Source organism: Passer domesticus, chromosome 3, assembly GCF_036417665.1.
Source record: "Passer domesticus isolate bPasDom1 chromosome 3, bPasDom1.hap1, whole genome shotgun sequence".
NCBI classification, from domain to species: domain Eukaryota; kingdom Metazoa; phylum Chordata; class Aves; order Passeriformes; family Passeridae; genus Passer; species Passer domesticus.
The window spans coordinates 47,603,231-47,628,325 of NC_087476.1; the positions used below are offsets into that span (position 1 = coordinate 47,603,231).

Here is a 25,095-nt window from a genome sequence, read left to right on the forward strand (position 1 = left end):
GTATAGGATAAGATAATTTAATTTCTTTGAATCTCAGCTGACTCTATCCTGAAGCCAAATGCAGATAGAATCCCTTTGCACTTTCTGCTTTTTTCTTCACGTCTCATTTTTCTTGTTTGCCTCTTGTTCACATAGGCCTCATAAAAGATGATTATTTTTAAGAGCAATCTGAGACACTTCAATAGTAGGTTCTCAGCAGGGATCAGTGACATCTCAGTAATTCCTTCCAGATTTGGCTGACATGACAGGGATATGACTGGCAGAGAATTAATGCAGTTGCTGGATAAGTAAATTGCTAGATAAGTAAAAGAAGAGAAGATGGTCTCTATTTGGACTGGAAATTGAAAAGTCTGTAGTTCTGTAAAAAAAAAACCCCACCAAAAAGACAGTCTCATAACTTCCATTCCACAAGCAAAAATGTGTACATATCTTATCTTGAATGATTTTGATGATCAGCTGATTTGCTAGTATATGTTATTCTTACATCACTGTGTTGCAATTCTAATAAATGTTCCCTCATCTTTCTCTTGCATCTTATCGCTTACATCAGTCCTGAAGTACAGGAGGTTCCTGCTGCTCAATATACAGGTTTTACATCCCTACCACCAATTATTTATGGGTGATCTCTGGTTTTTTTCCCTTACATTTAATTCTCATTAATTTTAATTAGACTCAGACTAAGCTCAAACCCTTTAGCACAATTTATAAGAAAAAGGAAAAGAAACATAGCATGCTTGCCAGATGAATTTTCCCAGAGCTCTTTCAGCTCTAATTTACACTACAGACACACCAGGATGTGGTTGGAAGAAGCCTTGCGTTTCCTGCTTGTGCATGCTTTGGATGCATGACCTCAAGATGTCAAAAAGTCAGTGGGTCATGGGGACAAGTCCGGCTTTGTGGGTTATGCTTTCTGGCTTGCAGATATGAAGCACGTAAACAACTTCTGAAAACACAAAATTTAGTTTTAACAGCTCAAGAAGACACTGGATTTACTTTTCTGCTCTGAAAAAGACTTACATTTTTCAGCCTAAAACTTTTTGATTGTTTCAGCTTTTCATTATGCAAATATGAAAACAGGGAAAGTGTATCATGAAATGACATACTGAAATCCAGAAAATGAATTTCTCAGCATTTAATTTTTTTAAGAATATGCCTGGCTGGTGAACACGCCCCATGGCTAGTTTTTTAGCTTTGTCCTTCCTTTTCATCATACACCATGAAAAAATGAGTTCTGTTCTGTCTCTAAATGTATTGAGTTTTGTAGGGGTAAGGAACCTTGATCAGATTTACCCTTGGTGGCCTGCCATCCGGATTAGAAAGCACAATCTTAATAGGTTGCAGGTGCAGCTAAACTACATCATTAATGCAGTGGAAGAGACCCTCAGGGGCTCCTAAAATTTTCCTAGGAAAATCCATCACATTAAAGGACTAAGATGGTTTCCTTGCTTTGTGGAATCAGGTTTTCAGTGACTAAAGATGTCTCCCAGCAGTACTTCTAGAAATCAGGGTCCTTTGTGCTTATCAATGACTTGACAAAATGTCTCATATAGTTTCTCTGCAGCTGTTGGAATCAAGGAATTGTTTCAGTTGGAAAAGACCTTCAAGATCATCTAGTCCAATCATTATGTAGAGGCATTTCCATAGGGGTATGTCTGCAGTCCAATGAAAAAAAATACACACTGTCCTCCATCTCAGGATGTAAGAAATGAGATGTGAGAGAAAGATGAGGGAACATTTATTAGAATTGCAATGCAGTGATGTAAGATTAACAAACACTAGTAAATGAGTTGATCATCTACAGTACAGAATATGATAAGCACATGTTCTTGCTTGCAGAATGGGTCTTATGAGAGTGTCTTATTTTGACAGGACTACAGACATCTCCCCATGGTAATGTTGCAATGAACCAGGACATTTCTGTCTTTCCCTGGCCTGCCTTAAAAATTATATCATACTGAAATATGACTCAAAAAAAAAAAAAAAAAAAAAAACAACTCACCCAGCAGGATAAATATATTACAGGAGAAGAAATCTCTGAGGAGATCTGATGGACAAAACATTCGGCTTCTTTGACTACAAATATAATACCAAAAGGCCTCTTTTTCTCTTACAGGGAAACCAAAGTAAATGTCTTTTCTATGTTTTCAGTGTTCACAGTGTCACACTTGTAGTTTGGAGATGAAAATAGAAACTGTCAGAGAGATGCAGTTTTTGAAATGGTGATAGTATGTCATACTAAATGTCCCAATCTAAACTTGCACTGACCTGGCACCTTGCTCTTAGTAAATGGGAAATTACCATATTAAATTTCCAAAAGATTGAGGTCTGCTGAATCTCACAGCCTGTCACTCTTCTGACTGTTTTCATCAGTTGTTATAATCAGTAGTTCTGAAAAATATACTGAAGACTTGATCATGTTAATTATCGTCTTTTATACACAAATTCCTTTTAGCCATGCCTGACATACACTTGGAGCAGGTAAATATTTATCTTGCTCTATACCCTTCCACCCAAAGGGGAAGGCCATTGGCTGCATTCACATTCCAGAGCACTTGGTCCTGGGTCTCTCCTGGGCTCTCTTTGGTATCCTCAGGCCATTAGACAATTATGACTTTCTGTGTATTATATTCAGTTCAAAGGGTCTGAAACACTGTGAGGACTGTGATGGAGCATATCAGCATTATGATTTTATGCTGTTAAGCTCTGCATGCCCTGCATGTGTTGGAGATGACTGAGTGCAAAATTTCCTGGAAGATTGCAAATACATGACTGTGCAGCCTTAGCCACAGTGCTTATTTGTAGTGGTCCCAGGAATGGGATTACCCCAGAGCTTTACCCGTGGTTGTTTCAAAAGAGATGCAGCTGATTGACTCTAAATGGGACCTCAAGAGTAAGATTTGTGCAGTGCAGGCAGGAAGCAATCAGGTCTAGTGAAAAAACTGCCCACCCAAGCACCACCTGGCAGTAATGCACACACACACACACTCATTTATTGAAGCTCTGACACTGGCTGGACTTTTTAACACTCATTAAAGCTAGTGATGTTTATGCTCTTGCAGGCTAATCAAAAAGTTACAAAGGAAAGCCTTAGGGACAAAATCTGTTCCCTCACAGATCTCAGAGATTCTGGATGTCTGCATTGGGACAGCTTTTCTGTGAACAGCACTGTCATTGACTTGAATGCAAAGGATAAGCTTGCACCAATTTTTCAGAGAAGCAATTTTTCTTATAGACAGGCTATTCAATGATTAATACTGATAATGGATTAAGATGATTCTTATATTCCTTTTAGATAAGGAATTCCATAGTCATAGATAGTCATAGATAAGATTCCTATGAGTGTCAGTGCATGCATGGAGGGGAAAAAAACCCAAAAAAACCCACCTAGAATCAGCAATTAACACCACCTGATCCAGCTTTATCTTTTCTTACACTTTTATTGTTTAAACCAAATAATATTACAGCTGTTTAAATGACTGCTGAGCTTTTTTATTAATTTTCTTTTGTTTTCTTTCTAAAATGGTCACCTTCATTCTAATTAAAAAGAATAGTGAGAGCAAATTAGCCATTTATTTATTTTTCCATCTAAGTATCTCCTGGCAGGAAAAAAAAAGTTTGTTTATTACGGGTATTCTCATAGACAGAGATTTCACCTCCAACTGCACTCTAGTGTTTAGGTTGCTTGGGTGGGCATAACTTTTATTACTGCATTTGGATATCAAGAACTCAAGCGTGGATTTTGACAACAGGAGGACATCAACATCAGGAAATGGGACTGTTCAGAGTTAGCTCTGCTCCCATCAGAGCAAATAAATTCCTTTCATCACTACTGCCAGTGTTGTATATGGTTTCACAAAGAGTCACATACTCTTTATAAGGGAGCCTGGCAGGGTCCACATTCATCTGTTGTCTTCTTTTTTTTTTTAACTTCCTTTGCTCTGGTTTGGATCTTACCTGTTTCCAACTGAAGTGGACTGTGATGTGGCAGCCAACCTGACTGCCAAAATCAGAGCATGGGATCTCAACAAAAACGCACTCTGGTCAAGGACAAGTTTGGCTCTAATTCATTGGTGTTTGGACCAGGCACTTTTTAGTTTCCTCTTTCATACTCAAATTTTGCATCCCTGTGAAGCCTTTGACTCCTTTGGAAGGTACCCCGATCTGCAGGAGGGAGAAGAGAAAAATGTTTCTTTTTGTATTTGTTTTCTTTAAACATTTTCTCTTGCATTGTTTCAAATCCTTTTGATTTATAGATCAGCACACACCCAAAAACAGTCTCTGGAAGCGACAAGGATTCAGAGGCTTGTTTGCACAGCTTTAGACCAAAGTCTGCTTAACTGTGAAAAATAACATTGTTGTAGGCTGTTACTTCTTAAAGAGCTGCTGGTGCCTTCTGGAAATCTTTGAGGAATAGTTTGTTTAGGAGTGAATCTGCTTAGGTCAATATACAATCTTATTTTTCTGGTCTCTATGTGCTAACAGTCTCAAGAAAAACAATCAGAAAAGGTACGCAAACCCATGAAAAAACCGCAAAGAACAGAAATCTTATTTAATTATTAGAATCTATTAATGAAAAAAAATCAGATATTCATACAAATTATGTAGCATTAACAATCTGGTTTTAGAAAGACACCAAATCTCTGAGAGTTTTTTAACTGGAGTGGAGAGCAATTCAAATTACTTTTTCATTGTGAAGAAACAACACTTTTCCATTGAGGTAAATGGTCTACACAGGTACCAACAAGTAGACCAGCAGAAAATTTGGCAAAGAGGCCCTATATCTTCTAATACTGTTCTCCTTAGGAAACTCAGATTTCATAGTACCCTTAGTCAAAATTAAGAATGGAACAGGAGCATAACATAGGGAACTTATTCTGCAAGCCAGTGAAGAATTTCTCTTTGTAAGGAGGCTTTTCTTGATGTAAAATCTTGCTGTCAATGTTTTTATTGCTGCCCTGGCACTTCTACAAGTCAGCTTGGTAGGCAGTACAGCAGAATTCATTGCTGTCAGTGGCCATTTGATCAGCTGGGAACATGTTCATGTGGAGTAGAGGAGAATATTCTTGAAATTGCCTTACTTTAAACTTTAAAGCAGTCTGACATTCAGATTCTGCTTCTCATGTTTTTTACTATAGCTAGTCTTATGCTAAGTCCATCTCAGTATGGAAATGGGTCGGTAATTTTAGCAGTGGAATTTCTCCTTCATTTCACTCACTCCCTATTGAATTTAAAACACAACCCTCTCTAACCTCTTCCTGATTTTCTTCCTCATACTTAATCACTGAATTACAAGTTGCATCAAGATAAAAGGCACAACTCTGAGAATCATATTGATCAGCCAGTTTTGTGTTCTTTCACCACCTGCCTAGATCAAGACACTCAGAGCACTGAGAGTTTTACAAATTTCATGCCAATAGTTTTTAACCATCATGGTTTCGCAATCATAATCATAATGTCCAAAAGCTATGCAGGGAAACAGTCTCCTACTGCGCATTTTAGAATCGGAAACAAGTATTCTAATGCATGTATGTTACTCTCCATTTATCATTACTCAATAACACATCAACATTTAGCATTGCATTTATGAGACTTAATGAATTCCAGTATACTGAGCTCTAAGGACGTGGGAGAAGTTAGTATCTTAGCTAGGTCCTGATGTTTCTACTTAGTTTAATTCAGCTCTTAGCAAAAATCTCTTGTTGAAGTCAATGAATATTTAACTCAAAAAACAATTGACTAAGGACAGAGAACTATATTCAACATTCATTTGGTTAAATGTCTTTTGGCACACGAACAGCAGAATTGGGCCTTAAGCAACATTTTCAGAAAAAAAAAAAAAGACCTGAAAAAAACTCAATACCAGAATTCACTCATTTCCTATATTAACCAAACAATGTATTATTACTGATGATTGTTTCCTATGGGAAAGTTTGCAGTCACTGCTCTGCATGAGATAGACCACGGTACAGAGTCACATTCATGAAATATAATCTACATAAATGTTCCCATTTTCCTTTATCGCTGGTAAATTAAGCTGTAAAAGACAGCAATTTTATAATAACTTTACATCAGTTTTATCAGTTTTCAGAATCCCTTCTGAGAACACAGCCCTGCCTGACCTTGTGTCAATCAGGCACATCCACCTCATTTCAACGTTCACATCGATATGCTACTATAGGACAAATCTTTAAGTTGATCACTGCCTTCAGGGTCAGCTTAGCCTTCAAATTATATAAATACTTCCTATTCAAATCCTGTCTTTGTTTCCCTGAGAGAAGCAGAAGTTAACAGTAATGATACCTAACCTGTCCTATTTATCCAGATGTGGATAACAAAAACAAAATTACTCCACACCCTGAGGGAAAAAAAATGGCTTGTTTACCTTAAAATAACTTTGTCATTTTTGGTTCCTTTAGATGGACATATTTTGTCTGCTTAACGGGAAACAGCTAACTGAAACATGGAGTCTTCTCACCAAGTTTTTGAGATGAGCAAAGTTCAGACTGAAGTCCACATGGTTTTCACCCATAAACACAGACACAAGATAGGAAAAATGCATTTTAAGTCTGTGTGCTGTGTGCTTTAGAAGAAGTTTGCCAAACAATTATGAAAAGAATTCAGCTTCTTCATAGCACCCTGGGAATGTACTCAGACACTGGATCGGTTCTCATTTGGCTTCAAAGAAACACTTGAATAACCCCATTTTTAATGGAATAATGTTTATAATGTAATTTTATCTCTTATTAGAGATGTCTTTCTTTGCCAATATTACTTTTAAATAGGACAATGAATATTTAAAGTCACTTAATTATCACATGTTAACCCACTTCTAGAATGGGTTACAGCTACCCTTTGATGTATAAAGGAGCTAAACCCACCACTGCAGCATTCTCCTGAAATGAAGATGCTCGGAACACGAAAAGGAAAGGTTTCGTCTCTTTTATTCTCCCCTTTTTGGAATGAGCAGCTTAAATTCCTCAGTATTGCTAGATTAATGTCCGAGCACCTAGTGTTTTAGAGACTTCAGTTTGTCTGAGATACTTTTTTCCAGCAAGGTGACAGTTATGTTAAACTTTCGAATCAGTCATGCTGGGAATTTCCACATGCAGGGAACAATATTGTGCAGAGGCTGCTTGCCATTTGCCAAGCTAAACTTCCAGTTGTTTGCAAAAGTCGTGTTACATAATACTTCCCACTATTAACTCTAGAAAAAATCACTGTGCAAACAGGTGTATTTCTCCTCTTGGTTTCACACCTAGCTCCCAAAAGCATTAGCATATAGGTGAGAAGTTGTCAAATGGAAAGGCTTTTTAGGGGAAAGAAGACTTTACAAAGCCCCTCTGGATGAAACAGCAGAATCATCCCATCTCTCTCTGGGTACAAATGGATGGAGTGGCTGTGGATTGCTAGTCCCTCCTCTGTACCTTGCTGCACTGTGGTGGAAGATTAAGGAAAAAAATTGGGAGTTATGCCTCCCTCAATATCACTGAAATATAAAATCTGCATGTGATGGGGTGACCAGATTGAATTAAAAGCTATTCAAATTGCCTGCAGGCTATATATCTGAAAAATTCAATTAATTTAGTGGGCAGGGCTAGCTTCAGTTTTCTGAGACTGTCTCTTCTTCTATTCACACATCTACAAAAGACAGTTGCAAGACAACTTTAAAGAGCATGAAATGCTTTAATTGCTGTGAATGGAAACATCAGAAGAAAAACATTCCTAAAAACATTCTTTGCAAAACTGAGAGATAAGGTTGAAGAGTAATCTAGGACAACCTACCTAAGCTTTCTAAGATAGGCTATAATTTGCTGGTGTTCACATCCTATACTAAAGTGCTTTCATAGACCAAAGTCATACTACCAAGGAATTTTTTAGATACCAAATGATATCTAAAAATGTGATTTCTATTATGCAGAGTGCATGCTGAGTACTGTGATGTATTAGCCACCCAGACAGAAATTTGGGGGAAGTGAGTCTTAAAGTCTTTCAGACACATGAGCTTTGATGTAAATGTTAAGGAAGCACTTAAGTGTTACTCTTAAACCTGGCACCAGACCCTCCTTGATCTAATATCCGTCTCACTTTCTGACATACAAAGTTTTTTATTTATGATTAGGCACTCAGATAATCTCTACTCTGGAAAATTAAGCAAGGTTTGTCCAATCCTGCTGTTTTTGACACATTCTTGACCACTAGCCCCAAATGCTGTTTTACTGTCAAACTGAGAGAGTAGTATGACACAGGGATGACATACAGGTCTTCCAGATAGTGCCCACGTACAATGCAGGTGACAGAAGTTCTACAGAATGGACCAGTATGGCATGTCAGATATCCTGCTCTCCTGCAATCCTGACCCAATGGATTTTTCATCTGTTTATTTTCCCCAGTACTCCCACATATCCTACATATCCTCCCACATGACAGGGAGTAGATGCACAACAGTTTCTTGCTACAAAAACATCATTTTCCTGGGATGCAAGACCATGCATTTTATTTCAGATACAATAAACTCAAACATGAGGCACCTTGGGTTTATAAGAGCCACATGTGGTGCAGGGCTGAGTGCTAGCTTGTAGAAATAGTATTTCATCTGTGTTCAGCAGTAGAAATGTAAGTCCAGGTCTAGGTGCCCTGGGTACCTAGGGGTTAGTCCAGACAATGCAACTCTACTTTTTGTAAGAGAGCAATCATTCTCAAGGAACCTAAAAAGATTTTTCTACAGACCAGGTGACTTATTCCATAAAATCTTTACTGTTTTCCTTTTTCCAGGTGCCTGAATTTTATGAACAAGACATTTATTTGCCTATTTGTTATTCTGTATTCACCCTGGAGACTTCTTGCATTCAACAAATGATGGTATAGCTGAGAAATACAGTAAAAATACAGTAAAAGGTGAATGAATATGAAAACACATGATGACAGAATGTTTTTATTGCAATGGCAAAGTTAAGAAGCAAAAAGTATTTCTACAAAAATCATCTTGATGCTGCAATATATTTATAAGGAATTATTCTAAATAAAAAGTTCTCATATGCAGTTCATTGGGAAGTTGTCATCCTGAAATACCACAGTTCCCTCCTTTCATATAAAAGCAGTACAGAGAAGGCATGGAAAGTACTAAATTTTTTATGTCTAGGCTATAACTTGATTGTCACCCATCAAAAATTAAGAGTTTGGAGGAAAATAGGACTGTGTGAAATAAAATTTTCCAAAAAATAGAGATGGAACATTATTACAGTCTCTTGTTTCTCATTCTGTCATCCTTTCTGTAAATGAATAATTACATTTGAAAAACACCCTTCAGTTTGTGTATTACAACTACTAGTAGAAAACATCCAGAGCGTACCTGAAACTTTATTAATACAAATGTAAAGGAAGAGCATCTTTCATGCTTATTTAGCATTTGCTTAGGCTAAGTTGCATTTTTCTGGAAAAAAAAATAGAAACATCCAGGAGTATTGAACCACTTTGCTTGTAGGCTGACTTTTAATAGGGAAATCCAGTTATGCTGATTGCCAAGCAGCAATTCTTTTACAATGCATCAGTGAAAAAGAACAGTACTAGGAAATACCTGCATTTAGTACTTTTGAATGCTATAGCACCATGAGATGATAAATCAAGTGTGAAAGCATGCAGTGGTTTTTAAAAGCATCTGAAAATTAGCATCAAGCTAAAAACCCTGTGGCTGCATAGCACAGAGCATTACACCAGTACAAACACTGCCACTTCAGCTTGGTTCAGACAATGCTAAATAGGCAATTTTGTCCAAGCAGACCTGATGTTACCTCGTGTACTGTCTGTATGTGTTGTTCTATCTTCATATTGTGTTAGAAATGGTCTGCCGTCCTGAAGCCAGTGCAAACCAGCATAAAGTCAGCATATACATCACACTCTACAGATAACTTTGTAGGACTGGGATCACACATTCATGCCTAATCTGGATTAAACATGCACAATCTGGTGAAATGTATTAAGGAACACAGATTGTTCATCAGGTTAATTTGGCTGAAAGACACTCTAGCCTGCTCATGGGGCAGCAGACCTGACAGGGCCAGATATGTGAGGAGCAGAGAGAAAAAGTTTATGGTAGCAAGATGTTTCTCATTTCTCTGTACATGAACTGCTCTAAAAATCCATCTGCTTGTTTATATTTTGATGTGCTCACTAGAGGAAAGATTCTGATTTATGAGTCACAGTCATGGCTTAGGATCACTGTGAAGTCTTCCCATGTCCATTTATCAGCTTCTCATTTCCCCATGTGTATTCTCCACCCCACACGGATGGCTCAGGTGCTTGTGAGCAGCAGCAGCAGCAGCACACAAAAGAATGTTTATCATTCATGACTGAGGGAATACCACAAGATTACCTAATCTAGATCTGCAGTCAGAAGAAGGTCCATGCAAATAGTATACGAGGAAGAGATATATTTCATAGTTGTCTCATTTTAGCCTTCTTGAGGTTGTGGGTCAGGACTCAGTGATTCAAATGCATAGTTGTTTCTGGTAAGGATTTCCATCATATGTCCTCCTAAACATACCAAATGGATGTTGAAAATAGATCACAATTGTTTACAAATTTCTATATTTTTCTTTCTCAATGAGGCCCATTGTGTTTCAAGCTCTAAACATTCATCTAGCTCCTAGCATTTACTAACCCTTTTACAGAGAAAACAAATAGGGCTCCCAGTGAAGACTGAAGTGCTGCAGATAGGAGATCAGTAAGGGCAGTAGCTAAGGAATATGAGGTATACCTTAAGGTCAGTAATGAACTTCTGAAGAATCTCTCCTATGAATCTCCAATATCCTGTCTTTGGTGTTAACATCAGATGGAGCAGAAATGGGAAGAGAGGCTAAGTCTATGTGACAGTGTAGCTTGTGACCCTTTCAATCCCTCCTTCATTTCTCTTTCTAACTCTTCAATCTTCTCTTGGATGTGAGCCCTCCTATTGTACTTTCTCTCTTCCTGCAAAGAGACACAATATACTCTTTCTAAATCAAAGTAGCAACTTGACATCTTTGAAAGCAATAAGAAAATAACTTAAGGCGAGGACCAGCCCTATGTATGATGGAGAAGATGGAGGCTGAATTGTAGGAGAAGGCATGAGAACTAGTTCGGTAATCCAGGATCATGTCAAGGCTGAGAACTGGCTTTGATTTATGAAACAGAAGCAGCCCTAGTCAGGTGGGGGTAATACGGGTGTAGGGCTTAATCTGGAAAACACAAAAGTGCCTGCAGTGATTTGTGGCACAATTTTCATGCCAGATGGGACAGCAAAGACAAATTTTTTATATACAGTGGTTTAATGGGATGAGAATGGAGCTGAAGAGGAAGTCAGTACAAGGTGTGTGCTGAGGAGATAGGAAATTCTAAGGTGTGAATACAGAGTAAAATGCTCCCTTTCTCAAAATCATTAAACTACTGTAGCCATCAACATATAGTAGTAGATTTGGGACAGAGAATGTCTCAATAGCTCACCAACTCTGTAAGACATCACACAGTTCAACCCCTCTGATGAGGAGCCTGATACTGTCCTCCCTTAACTCACCATGTATATATAGAACAGGACCTGATGGCTTCATCCTTTAGAAGCACCCTCTTTCCAACACAACAGAATTAACAATAAAACTGAAAATAACAAGATCTTAAAGTCTATTCTCTGCCTTCTCTTCTTACAGTGTGTTCTGTATGTTCACAACACACATATCTCCACTCTGCCTGCAAACTACACTGAACAGATGGTCCTTATGCTAGTCCAAAAATTAAACCTGCAGCTTAATCCCTAGAAAGAATCTGAGATACCACAGTTCAGTGCTGACTGATGTTGTTCTTAGAAAGGAGAAACCACAGAGACAGAAACACAAAAATATCCACAGCAAAAAAAAGACAGTATCCAACGGACTGCAAAGCCTTTCTGCTAAAGTTTTTTTCCTTATTCTTCTTTAGTCCTTTTCCATTAGCACACAATGTCATCTCATGCCATCCTTCCCTTGCCTAATATTGAACTAGCAGATCACACTCATCTTCACCTTGCTTCTGACAGTCCTGATGGAAAGAAACCCCACAGCACAGCTTTGAATTGAGACTCACTAGAGAAACATACCTCTCACTGCTTCACAATACTCACATATATTCACAAAAGCATCAGGATGTCTTACCCAGATGGCCTCATTTGCAATCAGAGCTCCAGCAGTTTGCTTCAATTTAACTGCTCTCTGCAGCCAGAGAGAAGACAGGTAATACAGCCTGAGGGCTTGAAAATAGGGCTTTGCAGGCACTACTGGGAGCAGGTAGACAAGTAGAGGGATCCATAACAACGGGATCCTGCTTTGCAGTGAATGTTGGACTGAACCCACACTATTTTCATATCTAAAAATGAATAATTTACCTTTTAGGAGATTATTTTCAGAGAGAAACCAAGCTGATTTGCTTTGGTTGACAGTTTAAAATTGAGTTTTATTAGGATGAAACAAAACAATAAGAAAATCTTGAGAATGTTAAAAGGCTGAAAAATGCGGAAGAACTAGCTGAGGTATTTTTAGACTTTAAGCTCTCCAGGGCAGTAATTGTCTGCTGCTGAGTATTGTACAAAGTTGAGCATACTGCTAGCTCTAAGCAAGCACAACATCTCTACCACTGAATATCTTCACATAAGGTAAAAGTAGAAAATACTGACACAAATAAATATGAAGACAGACATGCTTTACTCAGAGACAACATCTGTAAAAGGATTCCCTTTCCAAAATCTGTAATAAGCATGCAGCTTGATCATGCATTGCCACAACATTCAGTTTGTCACGTGTACTGGCTACTTGCTGCAGAGTAAAACAAGCCAACATGCAGGAAACAACTGCCCAAGTGCATGAGCTGATAACTGTAATTCCAAAGACAAAGATTTTCTGATGCTTCTGACTCAGGTCAGGCTACACTAAATTGCATCAACTAGAGAATACTGTAATTGAAACAAAAAAGAAATTACCAGTTGAAACTTCTTTTGAAAAGGCAAAGAATTCCTAATCAAGAACATGATTTTGCATTCCTTTGCACCTTGGGACATCACAATTGTGAAAACTGGGCAGCATGGAAAATACTACAATATACCATAATTCTCTACTCATGTACATTAAAATTCCATTTTTCATATGCCATATAAATAGCTTCAGAAGAAGTAATCATGCTCCTGGTGTTTTCCAAAATAATAATAGCCCATTCAATAGTAGTTTTAAACTCCAGGCATTGTAAGATGAAAATGGGATAAAAGAATGTATTGTTCAAACACAAAAAAAACCAAAGGAAGTTAATCAAAATCCTTATTTGACTACAGCTGTCTTCAGACATCAGCCTTGAGAGGTATTTCTTAATCACTGATTAATGAGTAGACACCTGAAAATAGACTTCCAAATTATAACTTGTTTGCTTAAACAGTACAAAAGTAATTGTCGAAAAAGAAGATATTACCATAGAATTTATGCAAAAAGACAGCTCTTCAAGAGAGCAAAGCTACTTCTATCTTTTAGCCTTGTAGTCAATATGGTTTCAAAACTATCATTCAGGAAAAAAATTCAAGGTGTATTACAAGGAAAATAATGACATTATTTGAGTTCTAAAGGCATCTGAAACACATATTTATACTTTTAGTAATTTGTTCAAGAAATTAAAAAAAAATAATTGTAATGAAATACATAGGCAAGGAAAAAGCAACATCTATGAGGCATAGGTTTCCCAGGAAAAATATGGGGATCATCAGACAATGGAATTATTCCCTGAAGTAATTGGGAAGATGTTAGAAGTATCCCAGTAGACTTAATTGTTTCACTGTGTTCATCCTGATCATCTTGTGGAGAATAAAGAGAATTACTAATTTCTGAGACCTAGCTTATTTCTTTGTGTCTTCATTCCAAAGATTCTGAGGTTTGCTGTGAGAGAAATGGGTGATCTCATCTCTCTCTTCAGCAGCTTCTTAGACATCATCTGTGGGTTCAGGCTGTATCACATGCACTTGTGCTCAGACACAAATCTGCTTTGGACAGACACCCAAAGAAGGTCCATTAGCTGCATAAAAACCAGACCAGTTTCATCTGTGTTGTCACAGAGCACAGAGGGGAGAAGAAACCTTGTGCTGGAGAGTGCTGCAGAGCCTGAGCAGGCTTGTACATGGTGGCATGAGGTGCAAGCCTGCTGTACTCTCTAGGAATGCGTTGAGAGGTGGCATTGCAACAGTGCTCAGTATGGCTGAACAATTACTCCTAGAAGCACTGATTATAGGCAATACTGCCTCAAATAGCAGAAATCAACATTATGTTTGCTGCTGGAAGAGTTAGTTTTAAAAAACCAAACCAAACCAAACAAACAAACAAAAAAAAAAAAAAACCCAAAGAAAACAAAAACAAAACCACAACAACAACAAAAAATAACTAACCACAGCACCACCACCACCAATGGCCAAAAACCACTTGTATTGGGAGCCAGGAGAAAATTGAAGCAATTTGTGCTGCACAGATTCTTCTTGGGGATACTCACTTCCACTTGGGTATATGTAACAGTACCTACTAAAAGGGATCTAACAAGAGTGTGTGAGAAAAAGTGGTGTGTCACTGATCATGCAACAAAAATGCCCTTTGCTTGAAATGAGCTAATTCTTTTAGATCGCAGTCTGACAGTTAATTCTTTGGAGGTTAGAGTTTAAATATCTTTTCCTTCACAATCCATGTGTGCAATACCCCTTGGAGAGGAAGTGGGAAAAGGCTGGTAAAAGACAAACTCAGAAAATGCAACTCAGTGTCACCAGGAGACTCTTCTTTCCTTTTGCATGCCTGGCTCTTCATTAACTGAAAAGACTGAGAAGCAACCCTTAAAAGCTGGCCAGGGGTGAAAACCTAGGCTTTTGGACAGAACTGGAAAAATCAGGTGATGAAAAATGATAGCTTGGTTATATTAAAGAAAAAAAAATAAAGGAAAGAAAAACTATCTAGATGAATTACCTACCTAATATGGAAAGGTAAAAAACTGATGTGATGGAGTGAAAATGAACTATGAGAAATGGTGGTTGAAACAGATGACTGCGGAAGAGTCTCTGTATCTCTATTTTTTGTTACCATATAAATATTTTAAGATATTAGAACTGTGGTAGTCTACAATCAGACAGGACATAGAAACGGATTTATTACCCTCTATTATCCTTTCTTTCCTGCTACTTGGGTTTAGATGTGACTGAACAGTTAATTACTTTCATTGCTGCCTTGGCAGACAAACCAATGAGAACAATAAACTTGAAGCTTCTCCAAATTCTTCCATTTAGCATGTAATTATTTGCCAGTGTAAAGAGCCTTTGCCATGAGACTCAGGTATAGTTTTGTTAAGGATGTCACAGTTTGGTTTGTCTAATTTAACATTTCATGATGTGAAATTTCTTCTACAGATTAAATAATACTTGGAAGCAATACAAAAAAGGTATGGGAGTTGCACCCAAGCTACAGAATATTTCAAATTCATCCATGAAGCTGAAGATGATTTTACTTCAACACTATCTTTCAGATATTGTGAACTGATGTAGATATTGCCTGCTGATAGAAAGGATGGCCCCATATTCTCACAGCTTGCCTATTCCCACCATCATCAACAGTACCAGAACTAGTATTTGTAGGGTGAGTCAGATCACCAAGCAGCTGCACAAATCTCATGCCTAACCTAAAGAGTAAAGAGAACATCCAGTTGGGGGTGGCAGGCCATACTTATGTCAGATTACAGTGACTAGTATCACCACAGGCTAAAAAAATGTGCAGGATATTGCTCTCAGCCTGCAAGCAGAAACCTCAAACAATAGAAAAACTCAGCTGAGAGCACTGTGTGACCTTTCAAGTTAGCATGCTGGCAACAAAGTGTTTTGAAATGTTACCATCTGTTTTTGAATAGATAACTGGAAATTCAATTTATCATGCCCCAAGTTCCTTGACCCACTAAGCACCATTACTTGCCTGTTCTAAGATCATAAAACTATATACAACCAGGTCCCTTGTTTTTTGCCTGTAGTTAAGCACAGCCTCTGAGAGTGAAAGAATGTCTCAGCTATCACCTGTATTCCAGAGCACCTAACTCAGCACACAAGGAAGCACAGCAGACCAAAGGCCCTTATACCAACTTCACTCAGCTTTGCTTTTCTTTGATTTGCAACCCACAGCAAGATGTGAAGACCACTGATGACTCAACCTGAAATCTGTTTCTGCGTTTATCTTCTTAATTACAGATGTCAATTTTTGTTGATGCTGAAATCTTATTAGTATCATAACTTCTTTTTATGAAAAGAGAAAATTCCCCTCTTTACATGTGTACTGAAGTGCTGGGGTTTTTTTTACTATAAGTGTAACAGCTATGCCCCATATCCCCTGAAAGAATTACTAACAATAATGCATTAAAAAATACACTGAAGCAAAACTCTACAAAAGAGGTAAGAGAAAAATGGGGAATCACAGCCCAGAAGAGAGAAAAAAAATTAGGAAATAGCAAGACCAGTATAAGAACTTTGCCTGAGTGAAACCAAAAGGATTTCCACCATGTAATTCAAAATTGCATTTTATATGTATCGATTAAACTTGTCAGAGCATTATTAAAATCTGCAGTTCAGACTCTTGCTGTATGTATCATTTTCAAATGGAAACTGGAGATTTTCATAATTTTTTTAAATCACATCTATTGAACATACACTGTGTATGTAGTTTTGCCTATTAATAGCAAGAGACCTTATAAGGAAAAGAACTGAAGTACAAACTTCTATAATTTAAATTTATTCTGTTCCACATGATGATTTTGTCAAATGAAGCCAATTTTTCTGATATTTATCGGGTGAATATGAGTCTTCTTGTTGCCAAAATAGAAATAATGTCAATTTTTCCAAGGTCTACTCTGATCTATTTCTAAAATCTATCATTTTAGATCTATCACATGTTCCTTTTGTTGCTAATAGACAGTACTCAGCCAGGGCCTGTTTACAAGCTGGAGGATACTGTTGAATACTGCTGCTAGGGAGAGGGCAGGGAGTTTGGGGGATCCTGTTGGGGTGTGCTGAGAAAATATCCAAACATTATGAATCCACAACAGGCAGAAAGTTTGCAAGTCCTATCCACATCAGCCTGAGTGATGAAGGGGTCATAAGTAGAGCTCACCCCAGTTTCTTTCCCCTGGAGCCTTCCTTCTGGGTTGTTATTATCAGAGCAGGATAAAGAGCTCTTGGATACAAAAGATTCAAGAGAGAAAGGAAATATGTTTCAGACTTGAAAGGAGACAGTCCAGGCCTAAGGAACTAGCTTTCTATTTTGATTCCTTCTGCCATCTGAAATAGCCATTCCCACTAATTTTCTTCAAATTCCTTCCAGGAGTCATCTGCTCAGTAGGCAGAGCCTCTCCAACTGTTTAAAAAAAATGTTCATTCCACTGTATGAACTTCCCAGTTTTCTAGCATTCAATCATTCTCCTGAAACTTGGCCATTGTTTCCATCTTCACCCCTGCCCTGCAACATGTACAGATGCTTCCTGTAAATCTGAGCACTTTACTTGCAGCATTCAGGAATGTGTAGATAAACTGCCTTTGAAGAATTTCATGATATGCTTACATGAAAGGTGGTGCATAAAAATAAAGTGTTTCATTGTCTGACCAACTCAATCAGATCTAGTATTTTCATTTGTTACCACTGAAGTAGACAAAAACCCCCTGTTAGTGACAGCTGTTCCTAAAGAAGTGTACACACACCCACATATATTTGTGTGCATCTATGCGTGCATAGGTGTGAGCTGAGAAATATTTTACCTGAATAACTTACTGGTAGCTGTCCTGACACATCAGATAAAGAACCAGGTATTTTATTCCTTCTGTGTTGTTTTTGATCTGCGGTGAAAAAAATAAATAAATTAAAGTGCAATTGCACTGTCATCATTACCTCTTTTCCACAGCTATAGTATCTCTCAGAATTTGTTGAAATTTCAAAATGAGAGATAAACATGGAGAATATTTGAAAAATATTGTTATTCTCTTCAGCACTGCTGGGTTTTCTCACTGATCTTAGGCCTCTGCTCATATGAATTCACCAAAAAGTGATGTGTGTATGTTGAATAGCAAAGCATTGATGATGTTTTAGAAATATGCCAAATAACCATTTATTTTCCCATGTGCAATATTTAACAACTGATTTTTAATACAAAGTATTGGCTGTTTTGTTAGCTTCAGGATTGTCTCCAACAAACTGAAGAACCATTGTGAAAAAACAATTGAGTGAAAGAATGAAGAAATGGATCATCTGAACTCTTAGCCTGCCCTCATTGCAACAGCAGGTCCTGGGCCTTGCAGCTTTCTTTTTAAACAAACAAAGCTCAGCAATGGTTTTTCACTTTTACAGCAGACCACAGTTTTCCTTTCCACATTTTACTGGAAAAGTAATATCAGGCAAGTCTACATTTCATCAAAACAACCATTTTAAGGAGGAGTATTCTTACATATCTAACACAAACAAAGTGTTTACAAAGCAAGAAAGATTTTTTACTGGAAAGAAAAAGAAAAGCACATTTTGACAGTACATCAAAGTGACAGTGAAATGAGTTTTAGTGAAGTAGCTACTGTACTGTAAAACCACTCATGTTGGGGTTAAATAAGTTTATGGAATGCAGAGTTCTCTCCAGGTTAATACAGAGAAGGCTGGTATCTAAAAATTCCCTGCCACCAGTGATATGATACTATTATGGATACACCCACAGCACCTGCATAAGCTCTAGCACAGCAGGATACCCTCTCACAGTGACCTTTTCATAAAACTACACTGTATTTGCAGTCATTAACCATGATAGCGTTGTTATGCAGCTGCTACGCTGCTGTCTTGTGTGGGTGGCTCTCTAAGGCTGGCTTTTTTAAGGGTCCTTGAAATCACAACAGGATAAATCTTCTTCAGGGAGAAAGTTCAACCACATTCTTCCAGCAAAAAGAAACTCTTTCCTATCATGCAGTCCTTGAACTCACAATTCCCTGTTCTTCTCCCCCCTGCCCTAGCTGACACACAAAAGGCACAAAAAGTGAAATCTCAGGTTTTCAGAACATTTCCTATATGCAACAGGAAGGGTTTTAAAACTCCCTTCCACATTCCCTAGTTTCATCACTGCCACAAAGAGTAGCTGGCTCAGCACAGTACTGAGCAAACAGAGACACTGAGCCAAGCTGAAGACACCCATTTTATCCTGTGTGAACGGCCTGTGTGGCCAACAGGAATTCTACACCTGAAAAAACATCTGTGACACCACCGCTCCCCAGATCTGGACTGGAGGCAGGCCTGTGAGTCCTCCACAATAACAGGAAGCATTGTTGTCAACAGAGAGCAGGCTGTGCAAGAGCAATCTTTTCTATACATGCTCAACAGGGAATGTAAAGAACATTCTCTTGCATTGTTTATTTGGACAGCAAAGGGTGTGGGAGGGCTGTGACAGACTTGCATGAGAAGCAAGGTGTTTTCAGAGATCCCTGTTAAAGCCTGAAATTCTTTCTGTCTCTTTTCAAATGCTTGGGTAAAAAGAAGAAGGAAAAAATTAAGTGCTGTGTGGTTTCTTTGGCATTACATCCCTGCTTGTAATAAAGTTGTGCTGACCCATTATAAAGAAAGTATTACGCATCCCTTCCCTCCACTTTCCCTCATTCATCTGTCTTTACATGCTGGCTCTGCAAATCACAGCAAAGTGGCTGTAGATCAATCCAGCTTCTCCCCAGATCATCTCTTCACACTGTCCTTCATGAAAAGAGGTGGTACAACACATCCCTCAGCATGCTCCCAAAGCAATTGCCAGAAGAACTTCTTGCCCTAGGAGCTTGGACTCTGTGTGGCCACAAAAACACCAGTAGATGTCTTTCAACAGGCAACATAGTTGAAGGTATTCAAGGCAGTCTTCTCATCATGGAAAGATCAAATAAAGATATTGCTACAAAATATTGATAGAACTAATGTCTCTCTGCAATCTCTGCTTATACAACTCCATTCTTCAATCTTATTGAAGGAGAAAAGCTTTAAGAGTGTTTCTTCATGAAAATTAGACACATTTTCTTTCTTGTAGCCTTTATTTTATTTTTTTAATTAAGAGCTTTTTAAATTATGATTTCTTATTAGTTTCATGTATTTGTATGGAGAAGGTAGTTTCCTTCCTTTTCTGCATGTGTCCAGGTACTGGCAGTTAGAGGAGAATTATCAATTTTTTATACACATTAGTGGTCAATAAACTCTGGACTAGCATTATGTACTCACCTTCCATACAGGGTTTAGCCATAGAAATTCTCACAAGACAACAATAAAATGAAATAGAAAATCATAAAGTTTCTTTTTCCACAATCTTTGAAGTTCTATGTCACTGGTTTCATTGCAAATCAATGTAAAACATTCTTTTGGAGTATTCTGAAATAAACAAATCTCTAATTGCTATTTCCTCCACATCAGATCTCAATTGTGAGCAACTTTTTCTGTGAAGAGCTCTCTACTGTACGTGAAAACTGAGATACGTTTTGTTCCAGTCTCTGGGCAAAGAAGAAGTAAGGTATTGCTATAGTGCAACTTCTCTCTTGTTATATTTCCTACCAGGATCACCTTAATTGTCCCCTATGTGTGGAGGCATCAGAGGCATTACATAAAATTCTAAGTGCACTTTCTCAGAATTAAAAAAACCCCACAAACTAAAAAATAAGTCTCTCTCTGTACACTTCTCTGTGGAAACTGAATCTCAACACCCAGACAAATCCAGTTACTTTCTGTGAATCTGAGATAGACAAGTTCCTGAAAAGCCACTGCCTGCAGGCCACAGCACAGTTATTTTTTTGCAAAACAGTGGTTTTTTACATTTCCCTGTGCAGAGGATGACCAAGACACAGACTTCCTCAGATCTTGAGCCACAGCTCTTTTCTTATACATATTCTTCAGTTGGTAACAGAAGCACTGACAAGACACCCAAACTCATGCTGTGAAGTCTGAATTTCACATACCTAGAAACATTCATATTTCAAAACAAGGCAGTTTAAGGGGTTTTAAGGTTTAGAGCACAATGCTGTTCGGTAGGTAAATCACTACTGGGAAGCAGACAATTGGAATGTACTGGTCTCTTTTTTCTCTTTAAATTGTCCAAAGCCCTTCTTGACCTTACAGTGCTGGACATGACAACACCATGATCACAGAAATTACTTCAGAAAAATTCAAAGGCTTCTGGCCAGCTTGGGCACCAGAGGAAATCTAAACACAGGAACAAGAAGCCCAATATTCTCTGGTTAACCACCAAATTTAGGCTACACTTGAACACATAAAATTCACTCTATTGTGAACCCACACACCAGGAACCCATAACAAAGTAATTTTTTTTAAGTGTTTATAGTGACTTGTTGACAATTGGTTCTCACTCCAGCCTGAGTGTTGACTCAACAAAATTGGCTAAAAAATATTAACTATTAGACAATGAACAGGCCAAATGGATTATTATTTTTGTGTTCTAGCCAGGAGATGTAAGGCTGAGTGCATAATTTCTGTGGTCAACCTTACCCTTGTGGAGGACTGTGTACTTACAACTCAGCTGTGGCTCCAAACCCCAGTCTTTGAGACCAGTTTGAAGTTGCACTGATGCAGTGAGTTCAGCTCAGGTCCTGCACCAATTTTAAGGAGCATTAACAAGTAATAAAGTATGCCATTAAATGGTGCAAAATGTCTCCTTTGTGTGAAGCACGAGAACCTTGCATGGTGGAAATAACACTGGGATATAAAGGAAGAAAAAGATTTTGCTGCTTTAGTCCATCTGTGTTCAAGTAGAGCAGATGTAGACCTGGGATACTATCAGGTGAGGGAAAACCCTTTTTTATGGGAAATGGAAAAGTTGGCAAGGTTTAGCTACTGTCATATAATGGGTAGCCTTTTTCAGCTGCATGAAAATTTGATGGAACAAACAGCTGGCCTAGAAACAAATATTTTAAACTGAAAATGAGATTAAGTTGACCCAAGACCAAATGGGTCTAAATTAGCTATGAACAAAGCTAAACTGAAAATTAAGTTAAAGAAAAATCAAGCTTTGTTACAGTCACCAGAATTGAGAAACCACTTGGCCCTTCCTAATTGGTGATCCTAACATCCTCTCCAACTTCAATTTCTATTCTCCACCACAATTTCTCAAAATTACCAAAAAGTACCAAAAATGAGCAGCAATTAACAGACCTATCTAAAGTCATGTTTTCATGAAAACACAATACAGTGTTTTGCTTAACTTAAAATTGTTCATGTCAACATGGCCAAATAATTTATTTTTCTTCTTTTTTCTTTTTCCTTACAATAAATATTCCAATGTTTTCTGCCAAAATTACAATCTCTCCTTGTGGGTGGAGGTATGAAGGGTTTTGCTTTCCATGAAATATCTGTTAGCCAGGGAAGATTTGTATACTGTAATGCTTCAAGGAGGGCAGTTCTTTAAAATATTATAGGACATGATAAGAAATGTATACCTCACATCTATGTGAGCAAAAACCCCAAAGGATGGTGCTGCTTAACGCTAAATATTAATCGTGAACTCCATCTTCATGGCTGGCTAATGAATGCTTTTACAGTCCAGCTATCTTGGCCCCTTCATTCTATATTAACCGCACAAAATGCATTTCAAATCAGAGACAGAAAGCGCTGCTGAAAAGCTTTGGGATTTACAGATGCTAATTCTGTTTGGATTTTTACCTTTCAATTGAGAGGAAAGTTTGAAGTGTTATTTTCATTCCCAGCTGGCTGCATCTGACTTGTTTAACACAGAAGTGTAGGTCTTTGGTAAAAATTTCTAGAGCCGGAAAAATATGGGCAATATTCCCATGCCTACTTCTCGTGTATTTCCTTGTTGGCAACACTGACACATTTTAACCCATCTCAATTGCTAAGATGTCTCTCAAGTGAATTAATATTCATTAATGATGAATTAATTTCCTATGAATGACTCAACCCTGCGGTTGGTGTGTATCTATCACAGACCCTTAGAATACCTAGTCATGTAAACCACAAGACAGAAAAACCCTATGGTGTGTAGAATTTTAGCCATACTTCGTGGATTTGGGAAATCATACTAGAAATCTCTTAAAAAGAGTTTCTAGTGGAATGTCCTGTGCTTCCAGCTTCTGTGTAATAAACAAAAACATCTTCAAGATATTTTGTGATTGCTGTCCTATGTTTTCTTTTGGCTGTTTTTTGTTTTGTGTTTTGGTCTTTGTTTATTTAGCTCTGGGGATGGTAGAGGCCATCCAGTTTGGGGTTCATGTCTCTTTGTGCCATTTTCTACCATACATCCCTATTAAAACTAGGAGTACATATCAAATTTGGGGTTTTTAAACCTAACTAAGTAAATGCCCATAGAATTTATTTGTGGATATAGAATGGTTTTGTTAATTTTCAATTTTCTATACTGAGAGTTGCAACATGCAGGCAGACTACCAAAGAAAAGGATACCTGTTTCAGAAATACTTAAATTTTACTTTCACTTGAATTTTACTTTCCTGATGGTATCTAACCAAAGGAAAATGCAAGTATTTGTACTGCTGTGTTGGAACATCTACAAAACAAAATATAGTGATTCCAGGAAACAAGCATTTTTAACAGCCTGTTATTCTCTGAAAGTGTCTGAGCACTGCTTTTCCATACACTTTATCCATTCCTCCAATTCTCCTCAAAGGAGGCTAAAAAGTTGCTTGACTGTTCTCACACCAGGCTAAAGCAAAGTTTCTGGGACAGAGTGGCAGCATCATGCTTGTTGAAGGTTGGCAAGAAAACAAATAACCAAGGCCAAAATTTCTCAGTCTGCTCAGGCCCTACCAGTTGCCTTTTAGTCCAACTGCCAGCTTTATTTATATCCTGCAGCAGTCCCAGGCTAATCAGTGAGTGTAGCAGGTTAGCACTGGGCTTTACAGGGCCTGAGATCATTATATCATTTTAACATGGTCAGGGTGTAATTTCAGAGATAGATATTGCAACAACATTTGCTCATAAAACTGTTAGCTGGGGAAGAAGGCCAAATAATTGAAGAAACTCATTCCCAGGAGAAAGATCCCTTACCATTAGCTGAATCTGACCCCAAGACCCATCAATAACAAGGATTCTAATGCCTGTGAACTTCTGACTGAGTTTTATAGATTCTTACTGGCATTTGATAGGAAATTCTAGTAGAAAGCATTCCTGGAGACAATTTATAAACAAAATTGTTCTTTTGGGTCTTCTGTGTTTTTGGAAGCTACATAAAATATGGAACTAAGAAATAAAACATAACAAAAAGATGGATGAATGCATGCATGGATAGACAGATAAAGTAGTTTATATTTAAAAGGACTGACAAATCAATTATTACAAAGAACATACTGAATATCTTGGGATTTTGCATACTTATGAAATGAGTGACTGATTCATCATTAGTAGGGGAGAGGAAAGCAATATTCCTGCTATTCAAGTATGACAAAAATGAGATATTAAAATACTACCTTTTCTCATTGCTTATACTTTCACAGAAAGAAAGTATGCTCATAACCAGGGTGGAGAATGAGTTTTACTGTTTGTTTGGGTTTTTTTCTGTTACAATAAAGTTACATTTTAATTGTATATACCAGGAAATATACAGATATATGCTAGTTGATTAGATGCATATGTAGTAGAACTAAACTATGCATATCATACATTCTTTACTTTTTATACGAGGTTTTGTAATCCTCTTATAACAACAGTAGAAACAACTTTTGGATCTATGACCCATGATATACCTCAGGAATGCAGACAAGAGCAAAGTCATGGAGAGTATGAGAAAAAGTAAGTCCTGTGTGCCCTAAGACAGCTACAATCCTTATCTGATCCTTTATTTTATATTTAATATGTGAGAAGTAATGGTAAGAATTTTTAAAAGTCTTACTTAATTGAGTTAAAATCAAAATGTATATGAATTTGTTTTGCTTTTTTCTAAAGTCAGTATTAGTTTTGTACAAAATTAATTTTTGCTTCTTTCGGGCTGAACTCTGAATGTTATATAAACTATCGTTCCTCAGAAACAGAGGATGCAAGGAATAGGGGAGGGAGCAGTAACCATATTTGGTGG

The 25,095-nt window shown here is 37.6% G+C and overlaps 1 long non-coding RNA gene across 1 annotated transcript in view; it reads right to left on the minus strand.

Moving 5' to 3' along the window:
- The window catches only part of LOC135296528 (uncharacterized), a 65,201-nt gene that overhangs the window by 24,492 nt on the left and 15,614 nt on the right, over positions 1-25,095 (minus strand). The window contains exons 2-3 of the long non-coding RNA XR_010358615.1: positions 17,801-17,878; positions 3,955-4,161 (exon numbers count right to left, since the gene is read on the minus strand). This is a non-coding gene — a long non-coding RNA (uncharacterized LOC135296528). The remainder of the gene's footprint in view (positions 1-3,954; positions 4,162-17,800; positions 17,879-25,095) is intronic.